Below are 15,784 nucleotides of genomic sequence, written 5' to 3' on the forward strand. Positions count from 1 at the left end.
GGTTGGATCTCCTTGCAGTCCAAGGGACTCTCAAGGGTCTTATCCAACACCACAGTTCAAAAGCATCAATTCTTCAGTGCTCAGCTTTCTTCACAGTCCAACTTTCACATCCATACATGACCACAGGAAAAACCATAGCCTTGACTAGACAGATCTTTGTTGGCAAAGTAATGTCTCTGCTTTTGAATATGCTATCTAGGTTGGTCATAACTTTCCTTCCAAGGAATTAGTGTCTTTTAATTTCATGGCTGCAATCACCATCTGTGGTTATTTTGGAGCCCTCCCCCCAAATAAAGTCTACCACTGTTTCCACTGTTTCCCCATCTATTTCCCATGAAGTAATGGGACCAGATGCCATGATCTTCATTTTCTGAATGTTGAGCTTTAAGCCAACTTTTTCACTCTCCTCTTTCACTTTCATCAAGAGGCTTTTTAGTTCCTCTTCCCTTTCTGCCATAAGGGTGGTATCATCTGCATATCTGAGGTTATTGACATTTCTCCCAGCAATCTTGATTCCAGCTTGTGCTTCTTCCAGCCCAGCGTTTCTCATGATGTACTCTGCATATAAATTAAATAAACAGGGTGACAATATACAGGCTTGATGTATTCCTTTTCCTGTTTGGAACCAGTCTGATGTTCCATGTCTAGTTCTAACTGTTGCTTCCTGACCTGCATATAGGTTTCTCAAGAGGCAGGTCAGGTGGTCTGGTATTCCCATCTCTTGAAGAATTTTCCACAGTTTATTGTGATCCACACAGTCAGAGGCTTTGACATAGTCAATAAAGCGGAAATCCTTAGGTATTTGATTTTTGTATTTTTCCAGAGTTTTTGGTTGTATTTGGAGGGAAATATGGGCTCTAGTGTATACTTATTCTATTTTAGTCAGCACTAGATCATAGGTGAACTTATTAAATATAATTTTCATATTAGGTTAGAGGATGCAGAGACCAATCAAAGAGGTTGTCATTGGAAAAAAAACTATTATTAACTTCAGTCTCCTCATTTATTAAACTGAATATGCCTACTTGCTGTTACTTTTTGTTTAATATATGTTTTAAGTTGCAGCTTTGCATGTGTAGTATGAGCTCATTTACATATCACACCAATGTTATATCTGTGTGGTTACACAGAGATTATACCCCCCCAAATTACTAAAGTTTGGAATTGGAAATGAAGGCAAACGTAACAAGTTTGTATTGTTGAATATTAGAAATGACAAAATCAACCTAAGAAGAAAAGAAGAATCCTCATGATTATGACATCTGATTTCTAGCTATAGTAGGTACCTTTAGTGGTGATCTGCTCAGTTCCTCACAACCTTCTTTTTAAAAGAATGTTTGTGCCCCATGTCCCTCCCCCTATACCTTCTAGACACCATTTGGAAGCTATATGTACGGTAAAAGGCACTTCCTCCCTGACCATCTAAAGAATTCTCTCTCTGGAGGATTTGTAATGAGAACTGAAAAGGTCTAGCTTACTCTGGCCTGTGCACTTGATCTGAGGTGATTCTGATTCAGGAACTGTGGGACAATCACCTTTTACCACATATAGAAACAGAGAAGGCCAGATACATGAGAGAAGAGAAAAAAGTATAAAAAAGTACAAATAATAGACTATGTGTCCAAAGAAAGGGGAGAGAATTAAACATAATAAGAATGAGACTGAAAATAAGCAAAAAAATAAAAGCTGAGTTGTTCTTAAAGGCTTTTAAATTTCCTAGTTCTGATACCTTTTGTGACCTGTCAACACTTTATCCTTTTATTCAAGGATCCAATTATGTATCATAATAATTATCCCATTTTCCTTAAACTGTGTTACTAAGACATTAGATTTCTCTCCCTGAATAGAAAAGCAGCATCCCAGGAAACCATGACTTAGTCATTTTGAAAAGATTTGCTTTTAATTTTAAAAATAAAGACTGTATGTTGAGACTATACATATATGCAACAGCTCTAAGAAGGTATGAAGGTATAATCCAGGATGCTAACACCATGGCCAGATCTTATCTTTAATGGGCAGAATGGAACAAATATATACTATAGTAAGACTAGGAAGGGGGTGGAGACATGTGAACTGATTAAGAAAAAACAACTTTCGAAGAGTTCTTTAATTAACAATCTATCCAGAAAAAAATTACATACATTCATTTGTTCAACAGGTTTTTTTTCTGAGAATCTATTAAAAACCAAGTGTTGTTATAAGTGCTAGAACAAAAGCATGAGGGCTACTCACATGGAGCTCAAGTTGTAGTGGGTGCAGGACCAGCAATAACAAAAATACAGATGAGAGCTATTAAAAAAAAAAATAAAGCAGGGGCAGGGGTTAGAAAATGCCTGGGCAAGTATGGTATTTTATATAGGGAGACCCAGAGAAGACTCACTTTTTAAAGTGGCATATAAACCAAGATCTTGACTGAAGTGATGAACAAGCCAAGTTGATTTCTGGGGAGTGTGTTCACATATTTGAGCAAGAGCAAGTTTCTTATGAAAAGTAAGAAAGAGAGAAAGTAGTAAATGACTGAGTTTTGGAGTGTGTGTGTAATGGGGAGGGTCAGATTCTGTTGACCACAAGACTCTACTTTTACTTTGAGGACTATGGGAAACCATTGGAGTGTTTTGAGCAGAGGAGTAACACAACTCAAGTCCTACCAAATCACTCCAACTACAATGGGGAGAATAAACTATAGGGAGCAAGTTGATCAGTGGGGAGACCAATAGAAGGCTCTTGGAATACTCCAGATGAGGGAATTTAATAACTCCAGTGTTAAAGTGGTGAGATATAGTTGAGATACATTTGAAGGTGGTGCTGACAGGATGGACTGTTGTGATAGTTGTGAATTGTATGAAAGAAGAGTTTCACTTTTGCTTGATTAAATTTTTGACTTAAACAACTGGATGACTGGAGACATAAGGAGTCACAAAGAAGAAGATGCCTATCTGTAGCAATACACCACTTGGAAGACACTTGACACTTTATAAGACATGCTTTAAAGGCTCTAGCTCTTTTAAGAGACTCTGGGAAATAGATTAATAATATTTACCCATTTTACAATTGAAGAAACTGAGGCACAAGGACGTTATTATCCCTTGGCTAACTAGGACAAAGGCAAGTTGGTATTTGAATCTAGAGAGCCTTGCTCCAGAATCTGCCCAAGTATCTATCTAATTGGATGCTTTGGCAGGCAGTTGTATACAAGGTCTTCAATTCAGGAAGTGTAAGGTCTAGACAGAATTATACGTAACATGTTAAGAGTTGGCATATTGATGGTATTTGGAGCCATGATCTTAGCTGAAATAATTTAGAGAAAGAGTATAGATAGAGAAGAGAGTAAGTTCAAGGGCTAAGCCCTTGGGCATTTCCTTAGTTAGAACTCAGGAGGCTCCATAAAAGAACACAGAGGATTAGAATAGCCAGGAGAAGAACCAAGAAAGTGTGATGTTTTGAAAACCAAATGTAGAAAACATTTAAGGAGGGTAATCAGCTCTGTCAAATACTGCTCTAGGGAGTTGGTTAAGAGAGGATAAAAGGAGGGGAAATGGCTTGGACAACTTTTAGAGATTTTGTTGTTGTTGTTGTTGTTATAATAAAGGAAAGCAAAACTAAGTTTGTCCTCTTTTTCTTCTCTTCCAATGTCTTCACACTCACTTCTCCACACTGTGACTGTCCATCATTACCAAAATGATAACTGCCAGAGAAATCATCTCTGGGTGCCTTACAAATCAGGGTTCTCAGAAAGACAGTTCACCAACAGACAATCATATGACTATTTTCATCTCTGCCTTTTTCTGGTTCATGGGCTGGTTATCTCTCCAGCACCTGACATTACTAACCCAGATGACACCCTCAACTTCAACCTCAACACTTTAGAGTGTGCCCAAACTCTCAGACTGGGTTGGGTATCTGTTCTATGATCATAGTATCTTGCACTCAGCTTTATAAAATTTACAAGAGTTTGTATTTGCACATATTTGTTTATATGATTATTTCATTTATGCTTGTCTTCTTTCTCTCTTAGACTGTGCTGAGAGAATGAACTCTGGAGTCAGACTTGCAAGGTAGAAATCCTGGTCATATATGCGAGCTGGGAGACCTTAGGTTAGTAACTTAGCTACTCTGAGACACTATTTCCTCATCTGTAAAATTAAGGTTAAAGTAGCATTCATCTCATACAATTTTGTGAAGCTAATATTATATGTAAAGATACCTGGCATTCAATGAATTTAAAAATCATTGTTAACATATTAAAATAGAAAATACAAGTGTTAAAATATATCCACGCCACCCCACCTCCCATAATCTCTGTCTTTCTCTATTTACTCTTCTCTCTCTATATTCCAGTTTTGCCTGAATGTGTTATATATTAGCCACATTTTTAAAAAACCCTTTTATACCTGATTGCAAAACCCATTATCTTATTGAATTTTCCAGCTGGTATTTTTTTTTTTTAACAGTAATGGTTTAAAATGTTAAAAAAAAAATCCCACCATTGTTTTCTTTCCACAATATTGAAGCTTCTTTCTCATTTTTCTGTAATATCTACTAAGTAAAAGTCAGTCACTCATCTACTGCTCCACAACAAACTACTCCTAAATCTAGTGTCTTAAACCAATGATTTATTATGATTTACTGTAGCTCTGTGGGTAAACTGAGTTATCTCAATAGTTTTTTTGTTTGTTTGTTTTTGTTTTTAAATCTCATACTGTGCTGTGCTTAATCACTCAGTCGTAACTGACCCTGCAACCCCGTGGACTGTAGCCTGCCAGGCTTCTCCGTCCATGGGGATTCTCCAGGCAAGAGTACTGGAGTGGGTTGCCATGTCCTCCTCCATTATCTCATACTATTTCAGACAAATAGAGGCTGGTCTTGAATCTGTAGGCTTGAATGTAGAGGTGGTCAGATGTGATTTCTTCACTCACATGTGTTGGTATCTCTACTAGAGTGAATGGAACAGCCTTGGACTAGCTGTACATCTCCATTTCTCTCTATTTCTGTCTGTCACACACATAATTACTAATTCTTTCTGTCTCTCTCCTTAGGCTTCCCCATTTGGTAGCTTAGGCTTTATAATAGTATGGAGATCTCAGTGTATTCAGACTTTTTACCCAGTGGATGCCTTTCCCAAAACAAGCATTGCAAGAGACTCAGGTGGAAACCACAAGGCTTCTGAGAATCTTGCTTAAGAGGTTACACCAGCCCCGATTCAGGTGGAGGGGAGCACACAAGAATATGAATTCTGAGAACCATGGTTTATGGGGGTCATATTTGAGGATGAGCTATCACCCCGAGCCTATAAATATACTTAATAAAACCACAAAATCCCTTTCTTTCGAAAGCTTATAGTATAGTACAGGGCAGAGTATTTTCACTTTGACACTACTGACTTTTTAAAAATTGAATACATTTTTTTAAGGACAGTTTCAGATTTACAGAAACATTGTAAAGATAGTAGAGAGTTCCTGTACACTTGTACCCAGTTTCCCCTATTATTACCACTTTGCGTTAAGATGGCATGTTTGTTAAAATTATATTTCTTGCCCAAGATCTAAAATCATCTTTTTTTCCAAGGACCCTTGGTTCCTTTTATTAGAAACCAATATCTGGGTGATAGTTGGACTCATTGTTACACTGTTAACATTTTGGGCCTTTGGGGATCTGTTCTTTGTATCATAGATTGTTTAACACCATCCCTTTCCTGTGCCTATTAGATGCCAACAGCAATCCTCCTTCTCCAGTTATGAAGATCAATAATGTCTCCAGATACTGTCAAATATCTCCTAAGGGCACAAAATGGTTCCTGGTTGAGAACCACTGGTAAAGAGACAGACATGCTGAAAATGACAAGGATATAATATAATGGAGAACAGAGGAGACTTGCAGAAGAAGCAGCTGAGCCTATTTGTAGATATTGGGGAAGGATTCACAGAGGAGGTGCCATCTGAAATGATAATTGATTTTATATTTTTTGAACTGTTATCATGAGCCAGACAAAAGGTGATATTTTATTTTTGTTATTTCATATCCTAAACTTCAAAAGCAGGTATTCTAGAGGTGAAGAAACTACAGTTCAAAGAGACAAAGTAACTTTAAGCTGATCTTGAAGGATCCTGTCAGCCATGAGGATGGAGAGGTTTGAGGTCACTGACATCTCACTGCTCAAATCTAGACTATCTGAACTGTTCTTTTGTTTATAAAAGTATAATTTCACCTCATTTTTAGTTTATTTTTCCCACTGAATTCTGGCTTCCTGAAGGCAGAGACCATGCAATGTTCATCTACAATGCTTGCCATGTTGTAGGGGGACTATAAACATTAGTCCATTCCTTGAAATTCCCCACTTACAGATTATAGAATTAACTTTTGCTTCCTTCTGGTCAAACTGCTATCCAACCAGCACCTCTGGTGGAAGGCTCATTGCTCAGAATACCAGCCAACTTCCTGTAGTCTTGGTCACTCTGCCTCCTCATTGTTTTACTCCTAGAACTTCAAAAGGAGTAGTTGGCTATGTGAATGACAACCTTAAACTGATTATAGCCAGTAGCACTTTGCCATAGGTTAGAGCTGCAAAACGTGTCTCTCCGGAAGGTAAAAACCATACTATAGTTGTTAGTCACTCAGTCGTGTCTGACTCTATGTGACCCCATGGACTATAGCCCACCAGGCTTCTCTGTCCATGGGATTCTCCAGGCGAGAATACTGGAGTGGATTTATCTTTCCAACCCAGGGATTGAACCCTGCATTGCAGATGGACTCTTTATCATCTAAGCCACAATACTATACTTCTGATATTAAAATGCAGAATATGTCACTTGTGGTTTTCGCATGTAATGCCAATTATCTACTTTTGACAATTCCTTTGTCCCATATGATTCTTCTATCATTTAAGGAAAAATTTTACACAGACCATGAGAGGTGTTTTTTTCCCCCCTTCTTTTCGAATGCTTTACAGTCTTAACCCAATTTCTTTGTTGATTTATTTATTTTTGGAGCTGGGGAGGTTTTCTTGTTTATTAAACAAAATAGGAAAAAAATGTCCCTTTTTTTTGTGGTTGTTGTTATTGTTCCTTTTCTTTTTCCTACAACTTCTAGATCTGCTATTTGCAGTTGCTATGAAATTTTAAGTCTGTTGAATTAGAAGTTTCTGTCTCTGGTTTCAAGACTCACTTTCCTTCTTCCTTTCCTTTGCTAAAATTCTGGTCTAATTAAAAAAACAGTAGATCATAGTTAAATAAAACTGTACCCAGGATAACCCTAATTTCCATATGCAGATTTATCTGCACTGACAGCCACCCCCCCCTTACACACACACTCTCGCTCTCTCATTCTCCTTTCCCTGCTCTCCATCTCCCTATTGCATTGTGTCTGACTGATTTTCAGAGCACCTTCGCTGTTTCCCTCTTCTCATTCCCTTTCTGTAAAATATGTAGACAGGAAGGAGGTGGCTGCAGAAGCTGAACAAACAATCTGATATTCTGCCTGCAATGTCATCGTTTCTTTCCCCCATTTTAGGGGGCTGAAGTTGCCCAGGAAGGGGATGCAGAGGAGCTGAAAGGAAGGAGGGAGCTCTCCAGAGGCAGCTGCGGTCAGGGGCAGGGACTGCCGCCAGATGTGCCTGCCTCTCTGGGCTTTGATGCGAAAGGGGCAGCAGGAGGAAATATTGGGAGACAAAAGCCCCGGTTTAAATGATCATTTTCTTTATTTAACATGGCAGCAGACACTCTCTGCGTAGGATCATCATGCCGAGCATAAACTGGACTTTCCCACTTGCCTGGCAGGAGTGACACAGATCACTGTGTGCAAAATGAGCATTTGAGGTAAGACCCACTGTTACAGATACTTGATTTTTTCCTAATCAATTAATTTTGTTTAATATATGTTTCAGCCTCAATCATAAACAGTATAGTGGGGGCAAATCTGCGTTAATCTGCATCTAAAGATCCAGGAAAAAGCAGAGGTATAATATATTCAACTCAATTTGGGGAGGTTAGTTACTTTGTCAATTTTGTGTGTGCTCGTTTTTTGTTGTTGTTGTTGTTGTTTTAGAAAATATATTTGCTTTAAGAATAGACTTAGTGTCATCATAATTTTCCACTGGTGATAATACTGATGTTCAGACTCTTAAAAAAAACTTTGCAAAAAGACAGTGAGCTACAGATGCATGTGCTGTATTTTTAGCTCACATACAAATATTAGAACTCTTATTAAAATGATAGGCTTTTCTTTAGCAGAGAAGGAATGAATGCTGCATAATTAAGTACAGTATTTAATTTGGCTGTTGTGAAGCAAAAGAATAAGGTAATAATTTTTATTGTACTAATCAGTCTCAAGATGTTCTCTGTGTTAATTGGGTTAAAAAAATTGCAGTACTTATTAGAAATTCTAATTTCACAATGCAGCACTGACAATAAGCTCAGCCAGTGAATTATTCACATCTTTAATTTGCTCACTTAATGACAGTGTTCTGTAATCAGAGTGCAGAGACTGCTGCCTATGCATTATGTATGATGCTCAGGACTTAAATGCAGGACATTATGAAGCTCTCAGTGGTTCAGTAATTAGTTTTCCACAAGACAGGATTTAGATATTCACAGATAAAAGTCCACAGTTGGATAATGCTAAGGTTGCAATACAAAATAACAAAGGAAAGGAAGCTCAAAGTTTAGACTGAAACTTTGTCTCTCCGGCCTTGTACACCCTGGAAACAGAATCAAGCCACCTGAAATAGTTGCCTAGCTCTGATCACATGTTTGAAAACTGTTTTTGAACAAAGTTGTAGCAGACAAGGCATTTGAACAATTTCACTGGACCAGAGGGGAAAGATAAAACCTTTTTAATTAGTGTTCACAGAAGCCCTGCAATATATCCTCCTAATAAGTCTGTAGTATGCATAGCAGGCATTTTCAATGTGCTTTGTAACTTAGTGCAAATGCAAATCAGGTTACAATAGTGTTTGGCTGTAATTGTGTTTGTAAAAGGGTTACATGCCCAAATGGAGATTGAGCTTGCTCATGGTTTTGTTCCAATTGCTTCTGAGGGGAGGTTTGAAAACCAAATGAGATATTAAGTGAATCTGGGCATGAAAGGAAGTAGATCTGAATTGTCGGTGCAACTTTGGAATTTCTTACACTTGTCAGTTTAGAGTTGTCAGGTTTTCTTTAGTGATCCTGCCATAAGTGTTCTGTCATAAATGATAAAATCTTATAATAGACTATCCAGAACTCTTAACAATACTTTGAAAATGTATGCTAACTTTGGGAAATCATTTTGCAGTATTAGTTCTAAAGTTTAATGACTAAGTTGAGATCTTTACAGTGATTTTGTTTCTTTTTAAAGAACATGCTGATGCTGCTTGTGATACGTTTGAAGACTAATATTAACCTTTATTAATAAGATCTTATTGCTTTATTATTTGTCAGTTTAAGATTTGTGCTCATTTCCAAAACCCAAGTATTAGGATCCTTAATAAATATTGATATTTAAAATGGGAATGCATAATAACACTTTAAAAAAATTTCACTTAATCATAAGAATATTTTTTTAAAGAAAGTTGAGAAATCTATAGGCAAATGTAGCATTTCGTGAATGAATAAAGTAGTCAACTTTTTAAAAATTTCATTCTACCATAATTTGAAAATTTTTAAATTAAATAAAGCCATACCTCCAAACTTAACTTCTGTCTTCTAGAACTGAAAAGTTACTTTAACAAAAGGTTTTCCTCTGTGTTTAGGAAACTATTGCTTTCTGATACTTAGAACCTTGTATCACAAAGTTACTTTAACAAAATAAATAAGGTTTTCCTCTATGTTTATGAAGCTGTTGCTTTTCTGATACTTTTTTGGGAAAGGACATTTGGTTGGGGGAGGAATTAGGACATTGGGCAGTTGAGTAGGTGACTTGGCTTTGCCTTGGGTTTGGTTACAGAGTAATATGTGGCAACCAGATGGTGGTAGTGGTACCTATGGTAGTTCAAAGAAATGGTTGGAAATTATAAAAGCTATCTTTCTGCCACAAACCAGGTATGTGACTTTGAGCACTTAAAATCACTTTCCATTTCCTCAAACATCAGATAGGAATAACAAAGTTTTCTAGGCTTTAGGAAAAATAACAACTATAGAGTTGTTATGGGGATAAATGAGGTAGAAGGAGTGAGCGTTTTGTGAAAATTTAAAAGCAGTAGACAAAAATAAGGAAATTATTTTAAGGACTTGCCTAAAACTAAATGTGCTTTTTTGAATGTGTATTGTTTATTATGGCAGAGATTCTCATCCAGATTTTCCATACTCTATAATGCAAAAAAGTCTAAATGTTGTCAAGTAAATACATTTAAATTTCATTTAATGAAAATAAGCCATGAAAAAATTGTCATCTTAGGTATAATGTTTGGGTTAGAATTAAGAGAGCTTTGAGATAACATAAACATCATTTTGATGTCACTTCTCCAAAAAGGTTAACAATTCTCTTGCTTTAGCAGGTTCTTTCACCCATCACTTTAAGAGAACTTGCATATTAATACTCTTAGAAATCTTATACCTGGAATGCCTTCCTGGCAGTCACTAAGATTTCAGTCTTCTCATTAGATTATATGAATCAGACTGAAATCATTTACACCACCAGAATTTTGGAACTATTTTACAACAAAAATTAATATGTCAACCAATCAATCAGTAATTGATTATCTTATTTTTTCTTTCATTGTCTATTGAGCACTTACAGTGCTATCAAAAATAACATGCTATCTCTTCCTATTTCTTATGAGGTAGTTATGTCTGTATTTCAGGTGAGAGACTGAAGCACGATATCACATGGGATGTGAGTGGTAGAGTTGGAAGTGAACCAACTCTAAGTCCTGAGGTGTCAACCGATAGACTGTGTTATCAATTACTAAGACCCTGTGCTCGTTTCTGAGATACGGTAATCACAATTCCCGCCCTCAAACTTCTCACAGTGGTAACACTTGAATTTCTTCTGTATGTTCAATTTTAGGTCAAGACTTGCTTCTCATAGTGTGGTCTACAGACTAGCAGCATTATCATCATCTGGAACCAGGTTTGGGTGCTTTGCAGATTTTGATGTGGCTTTTAAATCACCTGGGGATCTGGTGAAAATGCAGATTCTCATTCAGTTGGTCTGGGATAGGGCCCCAAATAGTTTTTAATGTTTCCAGATGATGCAGTGTTGCAGCCTCCATTTGGTGACTTCTAGAATTACTCTCATTTCCCAAAGTTTGGTACCTGGTGTGTTTAAGGCAGGCTAGGTATACTGGATTACTTACTGAGTCCGGCTCTTCCTCCAGTTCTGATGTTTCTTTGGCCAACATAGAAGAGCTTCCATCTTGGTTTTCTGACTTCAGCCTTCTGCTGCCCTGAGTCTCAGTCGAATACCCATGGCCCTGGCTACCTGCTTAGCTTATGCTTAGACTGTCTCTTGCGGGTCTGATCTCACACTCCCAGATACTTTCATCATTTGGCCTCTATCTGTCGTGGCCTTGGCCTAGTTGAGGACATTCATTCTCTTTTTTGCAGCAGAATCACCTGTGAAGGTTATTAAATGCCTCCAAGCCCTTCATCACCACTGGCATAGATTCTGACTCAATATACCTGGAGTAGGTCTTAAGGACCCTTTTTAAAAAGATCTTTTACAAAAGCTTCATAGTTAATCTGATGGGCAGCAAATGCTGAAAACATTATCCTTGGGTTCCCTTGCTGTGCCATGACCAGATGAGAATTATTTGGAAAGTGATATTGGCGTAGCTTGAGTTCAAGTTTGCCGTGTACTAGGAACATTTTCTCTATGCCTCTATGTTAGCAATGGGAGCACAACATAGAAAGTATTTAAAACTTTGCAGAGCTAGTTTCAGGGAGGCTTTGCTGAATGATTGACCTTTGAATTGGCAAGTCAGTGAATAAATGTGTCTTTTTTTCAAGTCAAAGGAATAATAGTTTACACAAAGACAGATTAAAATGAGAAAGGTGGCTTCAATACTGAGACATCCTTTTTGACAAAAGTGCTTGTTCAACACCCACAAGGGAGGAGTAGAAGATAAAATTATAAACGTAGGTAGTCTTAGTTTTAGGACTTTATGTGTTATATCCAAGAGTTTACACTTAATTCTACAGACAGAATTACCAGAGGTTAAGATGGAAAGCAAGGTGATCAGATGTGTGTTTTGTAAAGATAATCTTGGCATTGAGGCATATGAATCTTTTTGGCTGCACTGTGGGGCATGTGGGATCTTATTTCCCATACTGGGGATCAAATCCATGCCCCCTGCAGTGAAAGTGCAGAGTCTTAACTACTGTGCCTCCAGGGAAATCCCAAGGCATATGAATTTAATGGGGCAAAACAGAAGGCAAAGAGACAGGTTATGTACTTGTGGTAATAGAGTGTAAGTGATGGGGAGAGATGTTTTTCTCAGGCCACAAGCTTGAGCCCTGAACTGAACCTCCTCTGTCTCAGACACTGATGATGCTTCTTTATCATACTTATATTTTATAATAATAACCTACATGTTAGACCTTCAAATGGCATGGCCTTGAAAATTCAGGAAACTCAATGCTTTTATGAGCCATCACTGGTTCTTCTTCCCTTGATTATTTTACCAGGACATCTAGTTCTAGAGTTTTTCCCTCAGGAGCTGCTTAGAAATTTCAGGTAATTATTTGTTAGAAAGTCTTCTACATTGGTCTAAGAGAAACTTGAAACCAGTTAATGAGTAGCAGTAGGAATCCCAATGGTTGGGAGAATTATGTCTTGGTCTCTTGAATGTATTGCTATTTTCCAAGCTCTGAAGGGAGATTTGCATAGTCCATTAGCCTTGACCCAGCTTAATTTTTTATGTCCTGCATCTGAATTTGTCCTTCTTGGAGTATATGCTAAGTTATATCACCCAGCATATCTCAGATATGCTAAGTTATTTCACCCAGTTTTTGACCCACTTCAGTACTTCCTTGTTCATAGCTAAATTCTCTTCCTTGACTTCAACTTATACATGCTTATGTGGTAGGCTGCATAGTGGCTCCCCTACATAATTACCAGAACCTGTGAATATGTTACCATACATGGCAAAAGGGACTAAGCAGATGTGACTAAGAACCTTGAGAGGGGAAGATCATCTTGGATTATCTGAGTGGGCCAATGTAATCACAGAGAGCCAGTCACAGTGGGCCAGTGTAATCCTTTTCAGAGAGAGGTAGGAAATCAGAGAAAGAGATTGGGAGAGGCTATCCTGCTGGCCTTGAAGATGGAGGGAGGGACCATGAGTCAAGGAATGCAGACATTCTCAAGAGCCTAGAAAAGCTAGGGAAACAAAATTTCCTTTAGAGACTCCAGAGGGAATCAGCCCTGCCAACTCTTTGACTCTAGCCCAGTGAGACAGATTTTGGACTCTTTACCTCTAGAACTATATGACAATACATTTATATTGCTTTAAGCCACTATGTTTCTGGTAATTTGTTATAGCAGCAATAGGAAACTACTAGTTTATTACATACCTTTGTCTGACATTTGTTTTGCTGCCCAGTTTGTCCCATGGATAGCAATTTTATTGCTTTGTTCTTGTTTTTTCTTGAATACGTCTTTGTTAGTAGGCCAGCCCACATATTTCTTCTGAGCTTCAAATTCCTCAGTGACAAAGGAATTGCCTAGGAGATTGTGACTGGTGGGGTTGTATTGAGATAAATGAGATAAAGTCAGTAAAATACTTTACACAGTGTTTGACATAGGATAGGTATGAAATGAATGCAGTTCCTATCTCTTCATGGGATTCTGGCAAACTAATCATTAGGTTTTTTCTTATACTTTGGGGGAAATTCAGTAGCTATTTTGCATATTAATGGCTCACAGGTTTATTTAGGATTTAGATTAGTTGCTGCTTAGTACTAATAACAATTATTTTTGATCCATTTTTAATTTAATTTAAAAGATATTTTGATTTTGAAATTTTTCAGGGTAAAATATTATTCATGGCCATTTCTACACTCTGCAAAGTAAACTAGCTAAAGCTTAACAGGGCATTCTTTCTTTTTCAGAATTCTCCCCCTCCTGCCTCATTTTAAGTGTTTTTCTACACACACCCCCACACAAACACACAGTGTCTACGTCAAATCTGCAGCACACCTTATGTCCTATGTATAAAGATGCTGTGAGGGTTAAATGAGAATGCAGGTGAAAGTAAATGGCTGAATCTTTAGGAATACAATACAAATTGTTGGTACATCTGTTGTACTGACAAGGTTTTAAGCTACTGGGGAAAAGATGTATATTATATCTTTGCATCCCCCAGTTTCCGATGTAAGTGTGTCCCAAATATTGCATCGAAGTGAATGGCATTGGTTTTTTTTTTTTTTTTTTTTTACCTTTAGACTCCCTTCACCCATTTTCTCATCCCCCTGCCTCTAACTTCTGGTAATCACCAATCTGGTCTCTGTACCTGTGAACCAATTTTTTTTTTTTTTTTTTAGCATTCCACATATAATAGAGATTATGTGGTATTTGTCTTTCTCTGGCTGACTTATTTCATTTAGCATAACAGCCCTGAGGGCATTACTGTCAGCTGAAGGCCATCATCATCCTCTAGAGACCACTTGCATTCCTTGGCTTTGGTCCCCTTCCTAGTCTTCAAAGCTTGCAATGGCAAGTTGAATCCTTCTCATGCTTCAAATCTCTCCTTATTTTTCATATCATCTCTCTGATCCACTCTTCTCCCTTTCTCTTCCAATTTCAAGGACTCATATTACTATGGTGTGCCCACCTGGATAGTCCAGGATAATCTCTGCATCTAAAAAGCCATAACTTAATCACAGCTGAAAAGTTTCATTTGCTTTTATGATAATGTATTCACAGATTCCAGAGATTAAGAGGTAAATGTCTTTGCTGCTGCTACTGCTGCTGCTAAGTCGCTTCAGTTGTGTCCGACTCTGTGCCACCCCATAGATGGCAGCCCACCAGGCTCCCCCGTCTCTGGGATTCTCCAAGCAAGAACACTGAAGTGGGTTGCCATTTCCTTCTCCAATGCATGAAAGTGAAAGGTGAAAGTGAAGTCGCTCAGTCGTGTCCAACTCTTAGCGACCTCATAGACTGCAGCCTACCAGGCTCCTCCGTCCATGGGATTTTCCAGGCAAGAGTACTGGAGTGGGGTGCCATTGCCTCCTCCGCCAAGAGTTTCCAGAGCCTGTCAACTGCCAAGCAGTAGTGCCTAAATGTATTTAACCCATTATTCTGCCTATCACAGTCCATAACTGACAGCTTTTGTATTATAGTTGTTCTGCATTTTGTTTTCTAATTTGTGCAATATTAGTTTTAGTCTCTCTCTAAGTCTCAGTTATGTCGTCTCAGAACGTTATTAGATGTTTGATTCAAATATTTTGTCAATTTAGCTCTTCTGTATTGTAGTCATTTTTCTCCCAATATGTTTCAATTCGGTTAGATTCAGTTCAATTCAGTAAGAATTTATTGTCTACTGAAAACATTTCTAGTATGATAAGGTAAGCTATGGAGTTTGAAATCTGTTTTAGAAATCAGATGTATTCATCTGAGATAGAGAAAAATGCAAGAGAGAATATAATCACCGTGAGTGGATGACAGACAAAGGTGCTAAAAGGAGATTAGTATGCATTGGTGGGATTAGGAAAGCAAAATTGTGATTTTGCCTGGCTAAAGTAACTTAAGTGATGTGATTTCAGGAACAATGGTCAGATATTTCTGTTTCAAAATACCTCCCTTTATAGCTTGAAATATTTGCTTCATTTTGTCACTGTTATATACATTTAGCATTAAAATCAATCTCTTT

At 37.7% G+C, this 15,784-nt stretch overlaps 1 long non-coding RNA gene across 1 annotated transcript in view; it reads left to right on the plus strand.

The window, feature by feature from the left end:
- LOC112587459 overlaps positions 1–14,974 on the plus strand; it is a 39,453-nt gene extending 24,479 nt beyond the window's left edge. The window contains exons 2-5 of the long non-coding RNA XR_006542385.2: positions 4,016–4,095; positions 7,709–7,811; positions 10,981–11,043; positions 14,839–14,974. This is a non-coding gene — a long non-coding RNA (uncharacterized LOC112587459). The remainder of the gene's footprint in view (positions 1–4,015; positions 4,096–7,708; positions 7,812–10,980; positions 11,044–14,838) is intronic.
- Positions 14,975–15,784: the final 810 nt, after the last annotated feature.

This window comes from Bubalus bubalis, chromosome 10 (assembly GCF_019923935.1).
Source record: "Bubalus bubalis isolate 160015118507 breed Murrah chromosome 10, NDDB_SH_1, whole genome shotgun sequence".
In the NCBI taxonomy this organism is placed as follows: Eukaryota; Metazoa; Chordata; class Mammalia; order Artiodactyla; family Bovidae; genus Bubalus; species Bubalus bubalis.